Source organism: Dendrobates tinctorius, unplaced genomic scaffold (assembly GCF_039654945.1).
Source record: "Dendrobates tinctorius isolate UK_male_01 unplaced genomic scaffold, ASM3965494v1 ptg000245l, whole genome shotgun sequence".
In the NCBI taxonomy this organism is placed as follows: Eukaryota; Metazoa; Chordata; class Amphibia; order Anura; family Dendrobatidae; genus Dendrobates; species Dendrobates tinctorius.
In genome coordinates, this window is record NW_027361912.1 from 9,246,501 (window position 1) to 9,260,662 (window position 14,162).

General features: G+C 45.8%; 29 non-coding genes across 29 annotated transcripts; all 29 read right to left on the bottom strand.

The window, feature by feature from the left end:
* Positions 1-54: 54 nt before the first annotated feature.
* On the bottom strand, positions 55-195 carry LOC141061611 (U4 spliceosomal RNA). The gene has a single exon (XR_012223456.1). It is a non-coding gene; the product is annotated as a U4 spliceosomal RNA (small nuclear RNA).
* Positions 196-478: 283 nt separating this feature from the next.
* LOC141062632 (U4 spliceosomal RNA) lies at positions 479-618 on the bottom strand. Its single transcript, XR_012224380.1, has one exon. It is a non-coding gene; the product is annotated as a U4 spliceosomal RNA (small nuclear RNA).
* A 281-nt stretch (positions 619-899) lies between these two features.
* Positions 900-1,040, bottom strand: LOC141061772 (U4 spliceosomal RNA). Its single transcript, XR_012223602.1, has one exon. It is a non-coding gene; the product is annotated as a U4 spliceosomal RNA (small nuclear RNA).
* Positions 1,041-1,321: 281 nt separating this feature from the next.
* LOC141061594 (U4 spliceosomal RNA) lies at positions 1,322-1,462 on the bottom strand. The gene has a single exon (XR_012223441.1). It is a non-coding gene; the product is annotated as a U4 spliceosomal RNA (small nuclear RNA).
* A 283-nt stretch (positions 1,463-1,745) lies between these two features.
* Positions 1,746-1,886, bottom strand: LOC141061693 (U4 spliceosomal RNA). The gene has a single exon (XR_012223530.1). It is a non-coding gene; the product is annotated as a U4 spliceosomal RNA (small nuclear RNA).
* A 283-nt stretch (positions 1,887-2,169) lies between these two features.
* Positions 2,170-2,310, bottom strand: LOC141063117 (U4 spliceosomal RNA). The gene has a single exon (XR_012224798.1). It is a non-coding gene; the product is annotated as a U4 spliceosomal RNA (small nuclear RNA).
* A 285-nt stretch (positions 2,311-2,595) lies between these two features.
* On the bottom strand, positions 2,596-2,736 carry LOC141061542 (U4 spliceosomal RNA). Its single transcript, XR_012223394.1, has one exon. It is a non-coding gene; the product is annotated as a U4 spliceosomal RNA (small nuclear RNA).
* Positions 2,737-3,518: 782 nt separating this feature from the next.
* On the bottom strand, positions 3,519-3,659 carry LOC141061351 (U4 spliceosomal RNA). Its single transcript, XR_012223220.1, has one exon. It is a non-coding gene; the product is annotated as a U4 spliceosomal RNA (small nuclear RNA).
* Positions 3,660-3,942: 283 nt separating this feature from the next.
* On the bottom strand, positions 3,943-4,083 carry LOC141062175 (U4 spliceosomal RNA). The gene has a single exon (XR_012223967.1). It is a non-coding gene; the product is annotated as a U4 spliceosomal RNA (small nuclear RNA).
* A 281-nt stretch (positions 4,084-4,364) lies between these two features.
* LOC141061366 (U4 spliceosomal RNA) lies at positions 4,365-4,505 on the bottom strand. The gene has a single exon (XR_012223234.1). It is a non-coding gene; the product is annotated as a U4 spliceosomal RNA (small nuclear RNA).
* Positions 4,506-4,788: 283 nt separating this feature from the next.
* LOC141062102 (U4 spliceosomal RNA) lies at positions 4,789-4,929 on the bottom strand. The gene has a single exon (XR_012223901.1). It is a non-coding gene; the product is annotated as a U4 spliceosomal RNA (small nuclear RNA).
* A 281-nt stretch (positions 4,930-5,210) lies between these two features.
* On the bottom strand, positions 5,211-5,351 carry LOC141061495 (U4 spliceosomal RNA). The gene has a single exon (XR_012223351.1). It is a non-coding gene; the product is annotated as a U4 spliceosomal RNA (small nuclear RNA).
* A 285-nt stretch (positions 5,352-5,636) lies between these two features.
* On the bottom strand, positions 5,637-5,777 carry LOC141060932 (U4 spliceosomal RNA). Its single transcript, XR_012222841.1, has one exon. It is a non-coding gene; the product is annotated as a U4 spliceosomal RNA (small nuclear RNA).
* A 283-nt stretch (positions 5,778-6,060) lies between these two features.
* LOC141061641 (U4 spliceosomal RNA) lies at positions 6,061-6,201 on the bottom strand. The gene has a single exon (XR_012223483.1). It is a non-coding gene; the product is annotated as a U4 spliceosomal RNA (small nuclear RNA).
* Positions 6,202-6,400: 199 nt separating this feature from the next.
* On the bottom strand, positions 6,401-6,541 carry LOC141062414 (U4 spliceosomal RNA). The gene has a single exon (XR_012224184.1). It is a non-coding gene; the product is annotated as a U4 spliceosomal RNA (small nuclear RNA).
* A 282-nt stretch (positions 6,542-6,823) lies between these two features.
* On the bottom strand, positions 6,824-6,964 carry LOC141061562 (U4 spliceosomal RNA). The gene has a single exon (XR_012223412.1). It is a non-coding gene; the product is annotated as a U4 spliceosomal RNA (small nuclear RNA).
* Positions 6,965-7,245: 281 nt separating this feature from the next.
* LOC141062219 (U4 spliceosomal RNA) lies at positions 7,246-7,386 on the bottom strand. The gene has a single exon (XR_012224007.1). It is a non-coding gene; the product is annotated as a U4 spliceosomal RNA (small nuclear RNA).
* A 285-nt stretch (positions 7,387-7,671) lies between these two features.
* LOC141061479 (U4 spliceosomal RNA) lies at positions 7,672-7,812 on the bottom strand. Its single transcript, XR_012223336.1, has one exon. It is a non-coding gene; the product is annotated as a U4 spliceosomal RNA (small nuclear RNA).
* A 194-nt stretch (positions 7,813-8,006) lies between these two features.
* LOC141061823 (U4 spliceosomal RNA) lies at positions 8,007-8,148 on the bottom strand. The gene has a single exon (XR_012223648.1). It is a non-coding gene; the product is annotated as a U4 spliceosomal RNA (small nuclear RNA).
* Positions 8,149-8,429: 281 nt separating this feature from the next.
* LOC141062646 (U4 spliceosomal RNA) lies at positions 8,430-8,571 on the bottom strand. The gene has a single exon (XR_012224393.1). It is a non-coding gene; the product is annotated as a U4 spliceosomal RNA (small nuclear RNA).
* Positions 8,572-8,852: 281 nt separating this feature from the next.
* LOC141062205 (U4 spliceosomal RNA) lies at positions 8,853-8,993 on the bottom strand. The gene has a single exon (XR_012223995.1). It is a non-coding gene; the product is annotated as a U4 spliceosomal RNA (small nuclear RNA).
* A 282-nt stretch (positions 8,994-9,275) lies between these two features.
* On the bottom strand, positions 9,276-9,417 carry LOC141062468 (U4 spliceosomal RNA). Its single transcript, XR_012224232.1, has one exon. It is a non-coding gene; the product is annotated as a U4 spliceosomal RNA (small nuclear RNA).
* Positions 9,418-9,698: 281 nt separating this feature from the next.
* LOC141062733 (U4 spliceosomal RNA) lies at positions 9,699-9,839 on the bottom strand. Its single transcript, XR_012224472.1, has one exon. It is a non-coding gene; the product is annotated as a U4 spliceosomal RNA (small nuclear RNA).
* A 276-nt stretch (positions 9,840-10,115) lies between these two features.
* LOC141062154 (U4 spliceosomal RNA) lies at positions 10,116-10,256 on the bottom strand. Its single transcript, XR_012223948.1, has one exon. It is a non-coding gene; the product is annotated as a U4 spliceosomal RNA (small nuclear RNA).
* Positions 10,257-10,538: 282 nt separating this feature from the next.
* On the bottom strand, positions 10,539-10,679 carry LOC141062238 (U4 spliceosomal RNA). The gene has a single exon (XR_012224025.1). It is a non-coding gene; the product is annotated as a U4 spliceosomal RNA (small nuclear RNA).
* Positions 10,680-10,962: 283 nt separating this feature from the next.
* LOC141062689 (U4 spliceosomal RNA) lies at positions 10,963-11,104 on the bottom strand. Its single transcript, XR_012224432.1, has one exon. It is a non-coding gene; the product is annotated as a U4 spliceosomal RNA (small nuclear RNA).
* Positions 11,105-11,389: 285 nt separating this feature from the next.
* Positions 11,390-11,530, bottom strand: LOC141062291 (U4 spliceosomal RNA). Its single transcript, XR_012224072.1, has one exon. It is a non-coding gene; the product is annotated as a U4 spliceosomal RNA (small nuclear RNA).
* A 281-nt stretch (positions 11,531-11,811) lies between these two features.
* LOC141062658 (U4 spliceosomal RNA) lies at positions 11,812-11,953 on the bottom strand. The gene has a single exon (XR_012224404.1). It is a non-coding gene; the product is annotated as a U4 spliceosomal RNA (small nuclear RNA).
* Positions 11,954-12,238: 285 nt separating this feature from the next.
* On the bottom strand, positions 12,239-12,379 carry LOC141062520 (U4 spliceosomal RNA). Its single transcript, XR_012224279.1, has one exon. It is a non-coding gene; the product is annotated as a U4 spliceosomal RNA (small nuclear RNA).
* Positions 12,380-14,162: the final 1,783 nt, after the last annotated feature.

Below are 14,162 nucleotides of genomic sequence, written 5' to 3' on the forward strand. Positions count from 1 at the left end.
TTCTTCCACGCTGGGAGGAGCTAAGACTCTGTTATTTGCATACCATAGATTAAGTCTCCTGAGAGACCAACAAAAATTGCCAAAGCTGACTGTATTTCAAGTCATCATGGCGGGGTATTGGGAAAAGTTTTCAATTAGCAATAATCACGCCTCGGTTAAACCTCATAGGCTACGATACTGCCACTGCGCAAAGTTGAAAGAACTGTTGTGACCAATGCCTTCCTGCTTTCAAAGCAGAGCTTGTTTAAGCTATGGTGAGTTACAAATTCTCACTAGCCCTCCCACACTGCTTCCAGGCATCCTGGGCTTCCACATTCTGAGGGCTCAGGAAAGATGTAATTTTTGGCAATTACAGGCAGATTGCCTCACTCTCGCCTTCTGCTCCAAGAAACAAACATCAATCCATAGCTGTGAGAAGCAAGGCTTTTCTTCCACACTGGGAGAAGTTAAGACTGTCATTTGCATTCCATGAATTAAGTCTCCTGAGAGACCAACAAAAATTGCCAAAGCTGTCTGTATTTCACGTCTTCATGGCGGGGTATTGGGAAAAGTTTTCAATTAGCAATGATAAGCCTCGGTTAAACCTCATGGGCTACAATATTGCCACATCGCAAAGATGAAGGAACAGAAGTGATCAAGGGCTTCCCGCTTCCAAGGCAGAACTTGTTTAAGCTATGGTGAGTTCCAAATCACCACTAGCCCTCCCACGCTGCTTCCAGACATGCTGGGCTTCCACATGCTAAGGGATCAGGAAAAACAATTTTTGGCAATTACAGGCAGATTGCCTCACTCTCTCCTTCTGCTCCAGGAAACAAACATCAATCCACTGCTGTGAGAAGCAAGGCTTTTCTTCCACGCTGGCAGGAGCTAAGACTGTCATTTGCATACCATGGATTAAGTCTCCTGAGAGACCAACAAAAATTGCCAAAGCTGACTGTATTTCAAGTCATCATGGCGGGGTATTGGGAAAAGTTTTCAATAAGCAATAATCACGCCTTGGATAAACCTCATGGGCAACAATATTGCCACAGCGCAAAGATGAAAGAACAGAAGTGACCAAGGGCTTCCTGCTTCCAGGGCAGAACATTTTAAGCCATGGTGAGTTACAAATCACCACTAGCCCTCCACGCTGCTTCCAGGCATCCTTGGCTTACACATTCTAAGGGTTCAGTTAAGATGTAATTTTTGGCAATTACAGGCAGATTGCCTCACTCTCGCCTACTGCTGCAAGAAACAAACATCAATCCATTGCTGTGAGAAGCAAGGCTTTGCTTCCACACTGGGAGGACCTAAGACTGTCATCTGCATACCATAGATTAAGTCTCCTGAGAGACCAACAAAAATTGCCAAAGCTGACTGTATTTCAAGTCATCATGGCGGGGTATTGGGAAAAGTTTTCAATTAGCAATAATCACGCCTCGGTTAAACCTCATGGGCTACGATATTGTGACTGCACAAAGTTGAAAGAACTGTTGTGACCAATGCCTTCCCGCTTCCAAATCAGAGCTTGTTTAAGCTACGGTGAGTTACAAATTCTCAATAGCCCTTCCACACTGCTTCCAGGCATCGTGAGCTTCCACATTCTAAGGGCACAGTTAAGATGATATTTTTGGCCATTACAGGCAGATTGCCTCACTCCCTCCTTCTGCTCCAAGAAACAAACATCAATCCATTGCTGTGAGAAGCAAAGCTTTTCTTCCACACTGGGAGGACCTAAGACTGTCATTTGCATACCATAGATTAAGTCTCCTGAGAGACTAACAAAAATTGCCAAAGCTGACTGTATTTCAAGTCATCATGGCAGGGTAATGGGAAAAGTTTTCAATTAGCAATAATCACGCCTCGGTTAAACCTCTTGGACTATGATATTGCCACTGCGCAAAGTTGAAAGAACTGTTGTGACCAATGCCTTCCTGCTTCCAAAGCAGAGCTTGTTTAAGCTACGGTGAGTTACAAATTCTCACTAGCCCTCCCACACTGCTTCCAGGCATCCTGGGCTTCCACATTCTGAGGGCTCAGGAAAGATGTAATTTTTGGCAATTACAGGCAGATTGCCTCACTCTCGCCTTCTGCTCCAAGAAACAAACATCAATCCATTGCTGTGAGAAGCAAGGCTTTTCTTCCACACTGGGAGAAGCTAAGACTGTCATTTGCATTCCATGAATTAAGTCTCCTGAGAGACCAACAAAAATTGCCAAAGCTGACTGTATTCCAAGTCATTATGGCGGGGTATTGGGAAAAGTTTTCAATTAGCAATAATCACGCCTCGGTTAAACCTCATAGGCTACGATATTGCCACTGCGCAAAGTTGAAAGAACTGTTGTGACCAATGCCTTCCTGCGTCCAAAGGAGAGCTTGTTTAAGCTATGGTGAGTTACAAATTCTCACTAGCCCTCCCACACTGCTTCCAGGCATTCTGAGCTTCCACATCCTAAGGGCTCAGTTAAGATGAAATTTTTGGCAATTACAGGCAGATTGCCTCACTCTCTCCTTCTGCTCCAGGCAACAAACATCATTCCATTGCTGTGAGAAGCAAGGCTATTCTTCCACGCTGGGAGGAGCTAAGACTCTGTTATTTGCATACCATAGAGTAAGTCTCCTGAGAGACCAACAAAAATTGCCAAAGCTGACTGTATTTCAAGTCATCATGGCGGAGTATTGGGAAAAGTTTTCAATTAGCAATAATCACGCCTCGGTTAAACCTCATGGGCTTCGATATTGCCACTTCGCAAAGTTGAAAGAACTGTTGTGACCAATGCCTTCCTGCTTTCAAAGCAGAGCTTGTTTAAGCTACGGTGAGTTACAAATTCTCACTAGCCCTCCCACACTGCTTCCAGGCATCCTGGGCTTCCACATTCTGAGGGCTCAGGAAAGATGTAAGGCTGGTTTCACATTAGCGCATTTTCAGCGCGCACGGCCGGGGGTAGCTCCGCCCCCGATCCGGCTCTCTGCCCGGCGTGCCCGCCTTTTCCTTGTAGCGCCGCCTCCTAGCGGACAGCGGCGCCTGCGATCGGCGCACCCTATCTTTAGCATAGGGTGCGCCGATCGTGCGCAGGCCGTGCGCTAGTTGCGCTTTGACTTGCACTGCGCACTTTTGACGGTGCGCCGTGCGCGCCAAAATCGAACTTTTCGGATTTTGGCGCGCACGGCGCACCGTCATAAGTGCGCAGCGCATGTCAAAGCGCAACTAGCGCACGACCTGCGCATGATGGGCGCACCCTATGCTAAAGATAGGGTGCGCCGATCGCAGGCGCCACCGTCCGCTGGGAGGCGGCGCTACAGGCAAGGGGCGGGCACGCCGGGCAGAGAGACGGATCGGGGGCGGAGCTACCCCCGGCCGTGCGTGCGCATAAAATGCGCTAATGTGAAACCGGCCTAATTTTTGGCAATTACAGGCAGATTGCCTCACTCTCGCCTACTGCTCCAAGAAACAAACATCAATCCATTGCTGTGAGAAGCAAGGCTTTTCTTCCACACTGGGAGGACCTAAGACTGTCATTTGCATACCATAGATTAAGTCTCCTGAGAGACCAACAAAAATTGCCAAAGCTGACTGTATTTCAAGTCATCATTGCGGGGTATTGGGAAAAGTTTTCAATTAGCAATAATCACGCCTCGGTTAAACCTCATGGGCTAAGATATTGCCACTGCGCAAAGTTGAAAGAAATGTTGTGACCAATGCCTTCCTGCTTCCAAAGCAGAGCTTGTTTAAGCTACGGTGAGTTACAAATTCTCACTAGCCCTCCCACACTGCTTCCAGGCATCCTGGGCTTCCACATTCTGAGTGCTCAGGAAAGATGTAATTTTTGGCAATTACAGGCAGATTGCCTCACTCTCGCCTTCTGCTCCAAGAAACAAACATCAATCCATTGCTGTGAGAAGCAAGGCTTTTATTCCACACTGGGAGAAGCTAAGACTGTCATTTGCATTCCATGAATTAAGTCTCCTGAGAGACCAACAAAAATTGCCAAAGCTGACTCTATTATAAGTCATTATGGCGGGGTATTGGGAAAAGTTTTCAATAAGCAATAATCACGCCTTGGATAAACCTCATGGGCAACAATATTGCCACAGCGCAAAGAAGAAAGAACAGAAGTGACCAAGGGCTTCCCGCTTCCAGGGCAGAACATTTTAAGCCATGGTGAGTTACAAATCACCACTAGCCCTCCACGCTGCTTTCAGGCATCCTTGGCTTACACATTCTAAGGGTTCAGTTAAGATGTAATTTTTGGCAATTACAGGCAGAATGCCTCACTCTCGCCTTCTGCTCCAAGAAACAAACATCAATCCATTGCTGTGAGAAGCAAGGCTTTTCTTCCACACTGGGAGGACCTAAGACTGTCATTTACATACCATAGATTAAGTCTCCTGAGAGACCAACAAAAATTGCCAAAGCTGACTGTATTTCAAGTCATCATGGCGGGGTATTGGGAAAAGTTTTCAATTAGCAATAATCACGCCTCGGTTAAACCTCATAGGCTACGATATTGCCACTGCGCAAAGTTGAAAGAACTGTTGTGACCAATGCCTTCCTGCTTCCAAAGCAGAGCTTGTTTAAGCTATGGTGAGTTACAAATTCTCACTAGCCCTCCCACACTGCTTCCAGGCATTCTGAGCTTCCACATTCTAAGGGCTCAGTTAAGATGAAATTTTTGGCAATTACAGGCAGATTGCCTCACTCTCTCCTTCTGCTCCAGGCAACAAACATCAATCCATTGCTGTGAGAAGCAAGGCTTTTCTTCCACACTGGGAGAAGCTAAGACTGTCATTTGCATTCCATGAATTAAGTCTCCTGAGAGACCAACAAAAATTGCCAAAGCAGACTGTATTCCAAGTCATTATGGCGGGGTATTGGGAAAAGTTTTCAATTAGCAATAATCACGCCTTGGATAAACCTCATGGGCAACAATATTGCCACAGCGCAAAGATGAAAGAACAGAAGTGACCAAGGGCTTCCCGCTTCCAGGGCAGAACATTTTAAGCCATGGTGAGTTACAAATCACCACTAGCCCTCCACGCTGCTTCCAGGCATCCTTGTCTTACACATTCTAAGGGTTCAGTTAAGCTGTAATTTTTGGCAATTACAGGCAGATTGCCTCACTCTCACCTTCTGCTCCAAGAAACAAACATCAATCCATTGCTGTGAGAAGCAAGGCTTTTCTTCCACACTGGGAGGACCTAAGACTGTCATTTACATACCATAGATTAAGTCTTCTGAGAGACCAACAAAAATTGCCAAAGCTGACTGAATTTCAAGTCATCATGGCGGGGTATTGGGACAAGTTTTCAATTAGCAATAATCACACCTCGGTTAAACCTCATAGGCTACGATATTGCCACTGCGCAAAGTTGAAAGAACTGTTGTGACCAATGCCTTCCTGCTTCCAAAGCAGAGCTTGTTAAAGATATGGTGAGTTACAAATTCTCACTAGCCCTCCCACACTGCTTCCAGGCATTCTGAGCTTCCACATTCTAAGGGCTCAGTTAAGATGAAATTTTTGGCAATTACAGGCAGATTGCCTCACTCTCTCCTTCTGCTCCAGGCAACAAACATCAATCCATTGCTGTGAGAAGCAAGGCTATTCTTCCACGCTGGGAGGAGCTAAGACTCTGTTATTTGCATATCATAGATTAAGTCTCCTGAGAGACCAACAAAAATTGCCAAAGCTGACTGTATTTCAAGTCATCATGGCGGGGTATTGGAAAAAGTTTTCAATTAGCAATAATCACGCCTCGGTTAAACCTCATGGGCTACGATATTGTCACTGCACAAAGTTGAAAGAACTGTTGTGACCAAGGCCTTCCAGCTTCCAAAGCAGAGCTTGTTTAAGCTATGGTGAGTTCCAAATCCTCACTAGCCCTCCCACACTGCTTCCAGGCATCCTGGGCTTCCACATTCAAAGGGCTCAGTTAAGATGTAATTTTTGGCAATTACAGGTAGATCGCCTCACTCTCTTCTTCTGCTCCAGTCAACAAACACCAACCTATTGCTTTGGGAAGCAAGGCTTCTCTTCCACACTGGGAGGAGCTAAGACAGTCATTTGCATACCATGAATTAAGTCTTCTGAGAGACCAACAAAAATTGCCAAAGCTGACTGTATTTCAAGTCATCATGGCGGGGTATTGGGAAAAGTTTTCAATTAGCAATAATCACGCCTTGGTTAAACCTCAAGGGCAACGATATTGCCACAGCGCAAAGATGAAAGAACAGAAGTGACCAAGGGCTTCCCGCTTCCAAGGCAGAAAATTTTAAGCCATGGTGAGTTCCAAATCACCACTAGATTGCCTCACTCTCTCCTTCTGCTCCAGGCAACAAACATCAATCCATTGCTGTGAGAAGCAAGGCTTTACTTCCACGCTGGTAGGAACTAAGACTGTCATTTGCATACCATGGATTAAATCTCCTGAAAGACCAACAAAAAATGCCAAAGCTGACTGTATTCCAAGTCATTATGGCGGGGTATTGGTAAAAGTTTTCAATTAGCAATAATCACGCCTCGGTTAAACCTCATGGGTTACGATATTGCCACAGTGCAAAGATGAAAGAACAGAAGTGACCAAGTGCTTCCAGCTTCCAAGGCAGAACTTGTTTAAGCCATGGTGAGTTCCAAATCACCACTAGCCCTCCACGCTGCTTCCAGGCATCCTGGGCTTCCACATTCTGCGGGATCAGGAAAGATGTAATTTTTAGCAATTACAGGCAGGTTGCCTCACTCTCGCCTTCTGCTCCAAGAAACAAACATCAATCCATTGTTGTGAGAAGCAAGGCTTTTCTTCCACACTGGGAGGAGCTAATACTGTCATTTGCATACCATGGATTAAGTCTCCTGAGAGACCAACAAAAATTGCCAAAGCTGACTGTATTTCAAGTCATCATGGCGGGCTATTGGGAAAAGTTTTCAATTAGCAATAATCACGCCTCGGTTAAACCTCATGGGCTACGATATTGCCACAGCGCAAAGATGAAAGAACAGAAGTGACCAAGGGCTTCCCGCTTCCAAGGCAGAACTTTTTAAGCCATGGTGAGTTCCAAATCACCACTAGCCCTCCACGCTGCTTCCAGGCATCCTGGGCTTCAACATTCTAAGGGCTCAGTTAAGATGTAATTTTTGGCAATTACAGACAGATTGCCTTACTCTCGCCTTCTGCTCCAAGAAACAAACATCAATCCATTGCTGTGAGAAGCAAGGCTTTTCTTCCACACTGGAAGGACTTAAGACTGTTATTTGCATACCATAGATTAAGTCTCCTGAGAGACCAACAAAAATTGCCAAAGTTGACTGTATTTCAAGTCATCATGGCAGGGTATTGGGAAAATTTTTCAATTAGCAATAATCACGCCTCGGTTAAACCTCATGGGCTAAAATATTGTCACTGCTCAAAGTTGAAAGAACTGTTGTGACCAATGCCTTCCCACTTCCAAAGCAGAGGTTGTTTAAGCTACGGTGAGTTACAAATTCTCACTAGCCCTCCCACACTGCTTCCAGGCATCCTGAGCTTCCACATTCTAAGGGCTCAGGAAAGATGATATTTTTGGCAATTACAGGCAGATTGCCTCACTCTCTCCTTCTGCTCCAGGCAACAAACATCAATCCATTGATGTGAGAAACTAGGCTTTTCTTCCACGCTGGGAGGAGCTAAGACTCTGTTATTTTCATACAATGGATTAAGTCTCCTGAGAGACCAACAAAAATTGCCAAAGCTGACTGTATTTCAAGTCATCATGGTGGGTTATTGGGAAAAGTTTTCAATTAGCAATAATCACGCCTTGGTTAAACCTCATGGGCAACGATATTGCCACAGCGCAAAGATGAAAGAACAGAAGTGACCAGGGGCTTCCAAGGCAGAACATTTTAAGCCATGGTGAGTTCCAAATCACCACTAGATTGCCTCACTCTCTCCTTCTGCTCCAGGCAACAAACATCAATCCATTGCTGTGAGAAGCAAGGCTTTTCTTCCATGCTGGGAGGAGCTAAGACTCTGTTATTTGCATACAATTGATTAAGTCTCCTGAGAGACCAACAAAAATTGCCAAAGCTGACTGTATTTCAAGTCATCATGGCGGGGTATTGGGAAAAGTTTTCAATTAGCAATAATTACGCCTCAGTTAAACCTCATTGGGCTACGATAATGCCACTGCGCAAAGATGAACCAACTGAGGTGATCAAGGGCTTCCCACTTCTAAGGCAGAACTTGTTTAAGCCATGCTGAGTTCCAAATCACCACTAGCCCTCCCACGCTGCTTCCAGGCATCCTGGGCTTCCACATGCTAAGGGCTCAGGAAAAACAATTTTTGGCAATTACAGGCAGATTGCCTCACTCTCTCCTTCTGCTCCAGGAAACAAACATCTATCCGCTGCTGTGAGAAGCAAGGCTTTTCTTCCACGCTGGCAGGAGCTAAGACTGTCATTTGCATACCATGGATAAAGTCTCCTGAGAGACCAACAAAAATTGCCAAAGCTGACTGTATTCCAAGTCATTATGGCGGGTTATTGGGACAAGTTTTCCATTAGCAATAATCACGACTTGGTTAAACCTCATGGGGCAACGATATTGCCACAGCGCAAAGATGAAAGAACAGAAGTGACCAAGGGCTTCCCGCTTCCAAGGCAGAACATTTTAAGCCATGGTGAGTTCCAAATCACCACTAGCCCTCCACGCTGCTTCCAGGCATCCTTGGCTTCCACATTCTAAGGGTTCAGTTAAGATGTAATTTTTGGCAATTACAGGCAGATTGCCTCACTCTCGCCTTCTGCTCCAGGCAACAAACATCAATCCAATGCTGTGAGAAGCAAGGGTTTTCTTTCATACTGGGAGGAGCTAAGACTGTTATTTGCATACAATGGATTAAGTCTCCTGAGAGACCAACAAAAATTACCAAAGCTGACTGTATTTCAAGTCATCATGGCGGGGTATTGGGAAAAGTTTTGAATTAGCAATAATCACGCCTCGTTTAAACCTCATGGGCTACGATATTGCCACAGCGCAAAGATAAAGGAACAGAAGTGACCAAGGGCTTCCTGCTTCCAAGGCAGAACTTGTTTAAGCCATGGTGAGTTCCAAATCACCACTAGCCCTCCACGCTGCTTCTAGGCATCCTGGGCTCCCACATTCTGCGGTATCAGGAAAGATGTAATTTTTAGCAATTACAGGCAGATTGCCTCAGTCTCGCCTTCTGCTCCAAGAAAGAAACATCAATCCATTGCTGTGAGAAGCAAGGCTATTCTTCCACGCTGGGAGGAGCTAAGACTGTCATGTGCATACCATGCATTAAGTCTCCTGAGAGACCAACAAAAATTGCCAAAGCTGACTGTATTTCAAGTCATCATGGCAGGGTACAGGGAAAAGTTTTCAATTACCAATAATCACGCCTCAGTTAAACCTCATTAGGCTACGATAATGCCACTGCGCAAAGATGAACCAACTGAGGTGATCAAGGGCTTCCCACTTCCAAGGCAGAAATGGTTTAAACCATGTTGAGTTCAAAATCACCACTAGCCCTCCCACGCTGGTTCCAGGCATCCTGGGCTTCCACATGCTAAGGGCTCAGGAAAAACAATTTTTGGCAATTACAGGCAGATTGCCTCACTCTCTCCTTCTGCTCCAGGAAACAAACATCAATCCACGGCTGTGAGAAGCAAGGCTTTTCTTCCACGCTGGCAGGAGCTAAGACTGTCATTTGCATACCATGGATTAAGTCTACTGAGAGACCAACAAAAATTGCCAAAGTTGACTGTATTCCAAGTCATTATGGCGGGTTATTGGGAAAAGTTATCAATTAGCAATAATCACGCCTCAATCAAACCTCTTGGGCTACAATATTGCCACGGCACAAAGTTGAAAGAACTGTTGTGACCAATGCCTTCCTGCTTCCAAAGCAGAGCTTGTTTAAGCTACGGTGAGTTACAAATTCTCACTAGCCCTCCCACACTGGCATCCTGGGCTTCCACATTCTGAGGGCTCAGGAAAGATGTAATTTTTGGCAATTACAGGCAGATTGCCTCACTCTCGCCTTCTGCTCCAAGAAACAAACATCAATCCATTGCTGTGAGAAGCAAGGCTTTTCTTCCACACTGGGAGAAGCAAAGACTGTCATTTGCATACCATGGATTAAGTCTCCTGAGCGACCAACAAAAATTGCCAAAGCTGACTGTATTTCAAGTCATCATGGCGGGGTACTGGGAAAAGTTTTCAATTAGCAATAATCACACCTCGGTTAAACCTCATGGGCTACGATATTGCCACAGAGCAAAGATGAAGGAACAGAAGTGACCAAGGGCTTCCCGCTTCCAAGGCAGAACTTGTTTAAGACATGGTGAGTTCCAAATCACCACTAGCCCTCCACGCTGCTTCCAGACATCCTGGGCTTCCACATTCTGAGGGCTCAGGAAAGATGTAATTTTTGGCAATTACAGGCAGATTGCCTCATTCTCGCCTTCTGCTCCAAGAAACAAACATCAATCCATTGCTGTGAGAAGCAAGGCTTTTCTTCCACGCTGGGAGAAGCTAAGACTATCTTTTGCATACCATGGATTAAGTCTCCTGAGAGACCAGCAAAAATTGCCAAAGCTGACTGTAATTCAAGTCATCATGGCGGGGTACTGGGAAAAGTTTTCAATTAGCAATAATCACACCTCGGTTAAACATCATAGGCTACGATATTGCCAATGCGCAACGTTGAAAGAACTATTGTGACCAAGGCCTTCCCGCTTCCAAAGCAGAGCTTGTTTAGGCTATGGTGAGTTCCAAATCCTCACTAGCCCTCCCACACTGCTTCCAGGCATCCTGGGCTTCCGCATTCTAAGGGCTCAGTTAAGATGTAATTTTTGGCAATTACAGGTAGATCGCCTCACTCTTTTCTTCTGCTCCAGGCAACAAACACCAACCCATTGCTTTGGGAAGCAAGGCTTCTCTTCCACACTGGGAGGAGTTAAGACAGTCATTTGCATACAATGGATTAAGGTTCCTGAGAAACCAACAAATATTGCCAAAGCTGACTGTATTTCAAGTCATCTTGGCGGGGTATTGGGAAAAGTTTTCAATTATCAATAATCACGGCTCAGTTAATCCTCATTGGACTACAATAATGCCACTGCACAAAGATGAACCTACTGAGGTGATGAAGGGCTTCCAGCTTCCAAAGCAGAGCTTGTTTAAGCTACGGCGATTTACAAATTCTCAATAGCCCTCCCACACTGCTACCAGGCATCCTGAGCTTCCACATTCTAAGGGCTCAGTTAAGATGAAATTTTTGGCAATTACAGGCAGATTGCCTCACTCTCTCCTTCTGCTCCAGGCAACAAACATCAATTCATTGCTGTGAGAAGCAAGGCTTTTCTTCCATGCTGGGAGGAGCTAAGACTCTGTTATTTGCATACAATGGATTAAGTCTCCTGAGAGACCAACAAAAATTGCCAAAGCTCACTGTATTCCAAGTCATTATGGCGGGGTATTGGGAAAAGTTTTCAATTAGCAATAATCACACCTTGGTTATACCTCATGGGCAACGATATTGCCACAGCGCAAAGATGAAAGAACAGAAGTGACCAAGGGCTTCCCGCTTCCATGGCAGAACATTTTAAGCCATGGTGAGTTCCAAATCACCAATAGCCCTCCACGCTGCTTCCAGGCATCCTTAGCTTCCACATTCTAAGGGTTCAGTTAAGATGTAATTTTTGGCAATTACAGGCAGATTGCCTCACTCTCATCTTCTGCTCCAAGAAACAAACATCAATCCATTGCTGTGAGAAGCAAGGCTTTTCTTCCACACTGCGAGGACCAAAGACAGTCATTTGCATACCATTGATTAACTCTCCTGAGAGACCAACAAAAATTGCCAAAGCTGACTGTATTTCAAATCATCATGGGGGGGGTATTGGAAAAATTTTGCAATTAGCAATAATCACGCCTCGGTTAAACCTCATAGGCTACAAATTTGACACTGCGCAAAGTTGAAAGGACTGTTGTGACCAATGCCTTCCTGCTTCCAAAGCAGAGCTTGTATAAGCTACGGTGAGTTACAAATTCTCACTAGCCCTCTCACACTGCTTCCAGGCATCCTGAGCTTCCACATTCTAAGGGCTCAGTTAAGATTAAATTTTTGGCAATTACAGGCAGATTGCCCTAATCTCTCCTTCTGCTCCAGGCAACAAACATCAATCCATTGCTGTGAGAAGCAAGGCTTTTCTTCCATGCTGGGAGGAGCTAAGACTCTGTTATTTGCATACAATGGATTAAGTCTCCTGAGAGACCAACAAAAATTGTCAAAGCTGACTGTATTTCAAGTTATCATGGCGGGGTATTGGGAAAAGTTTTCAATTAGCAATAATCACGCCTCGGTTAAATCTCATGGGCTACAATATTGACACTGCGCAAAGTTGAAAGAACTGTTGTGACTAGAGTTGAACGAAACGGGTCGAAAAAATTCAAAAGTCACGGACTTTTGGCAAAGTCGGGTTTCATGAAACGAAACCCGACCCTAGGATGAGGTCGGCCACGAGGTCGGCGACTTACGCGCCAAAGTCGCGTTTCAAAAGTTTGTTTTGCTCTCTTTTTCAGCCAATCAGGATCCACGGACACTGTGGGCAACGTGATGACCTAGGCACGGGTCACCACCATCTTTCAGAAGGGCATGCAAGTGATTGGCTTGCTTTGGTGGGCGTCACAGGGGGTATAAAAGGGCGTGCACGCCGACCGCCATCTTCTGCCGATCTTAGTATAGGGAGAGGTTGCTGCTGATTCTGTAGGGAGAGCGTTAGGCAGGGAAGAAGACAAAAAAAGCTGCTTCTGCTGCTAGCGATTTGGCCTGCACAACACACAAGTCACTGTGTGTGCAGTGCAAGGGGAGGCTATATTGTGGTGTATCAGTGGTGTTGGTTGTTGGGCTGCCTTTTAAGGCTTCCTGACACGCTGGCATTGCTGTTTACCCACTGCTCGGCAAACTGTTTTTTTAAAAGCAATCCAATCTCCCTTATCCTCTAGTCACTTTTGTCACAGCTGTGCCATCGAGCCTGTCACATAGCGCTCAGATATCAGTGGGCCTCACACAATCCACAAGTGTCCAGTGTCCAAAAGTGTGTGCAGAGATTCAAAATCTCCATTATCCTCTCGTCACTTTGGTCACAGGCAGCTGTGCCATCGAGCGTGTCACATAGCGCTCAGATATCAGTGGGCCTCACACAATCCACAAGTGTCCAGTGTCTAAAAGTGTGCGCAGAGATTCAAAATCTCCATTATCCTCTCGTCACTTTGGTCACAGGCAGCTGTGCCATCGAGCCTGTCACATAGCGCTCAGATATCAGTGGGCCTCACACAATCCACAAGTGTCCAGTGTCCAAAAGTGTGCGCAGAGATTCAAAATCTCCATTATCCTCTCGTCACTTTGGTCACAGCTGTGCCATCGAGCCTGTCACATAGCGCTCAGATATCAGTGGGCCTCACACAATCCACAAGTGTCCAGTGTCCAAAAGTGTGCGCAGAGATTCAAAATCTCCATTATCCTCTCGTCACTTTGGTCACAGGCAGCTGTGCCATCGAGCCTGTCACATAGTGCTCAGATATCAGTGGGCCTCACACAATCCACAAGTGTCCAGTGTCCAAAAGTGTGCGCAGAGATTCAAAATCTACATTATCCTCTGGTCACTTTGGTCACATGCAGCTGTGCCATCGAGCGTGTCACATAGCGCTCAGATATCAGTGGGCCTCACACAATCCACAAGTGTCCAGTGTCCAAAAGTGTGCGCAGAGATTCAAAATCTACATTATCCTCTCGTCACTTTGGTCACAGGCAGCTGTGCCATCGAGCGTGTCACATAGCGCTCAGATATCAGTGGGCCTCACACAATCCACAAGTGTCCAGTGTCCAAAAGTGTGCGCAGAGATTCAAAATCTCCATTATCCTCTCGTCACTTTGGTCACAGGCAGCTGTGCCATCGAGCGTGTCACATAGCGCTCAGATATCAGTGGGCCTCACACAATCCACAAGTGTCCAGTGTCCAAAAGTGTGCGCAGAGATTCAAAATCTCCATTATCCTCTCGTCACTTTGGTCACAGGCAGCTGTGCCATCGAGCGTGTCACATAGCGCTCAGATATCAGTGGGCCTCACACAATCCAAAAGTGTCCACTGTCCACAAGTGTGTGCAGAAATTCTAAATCTCCCCTG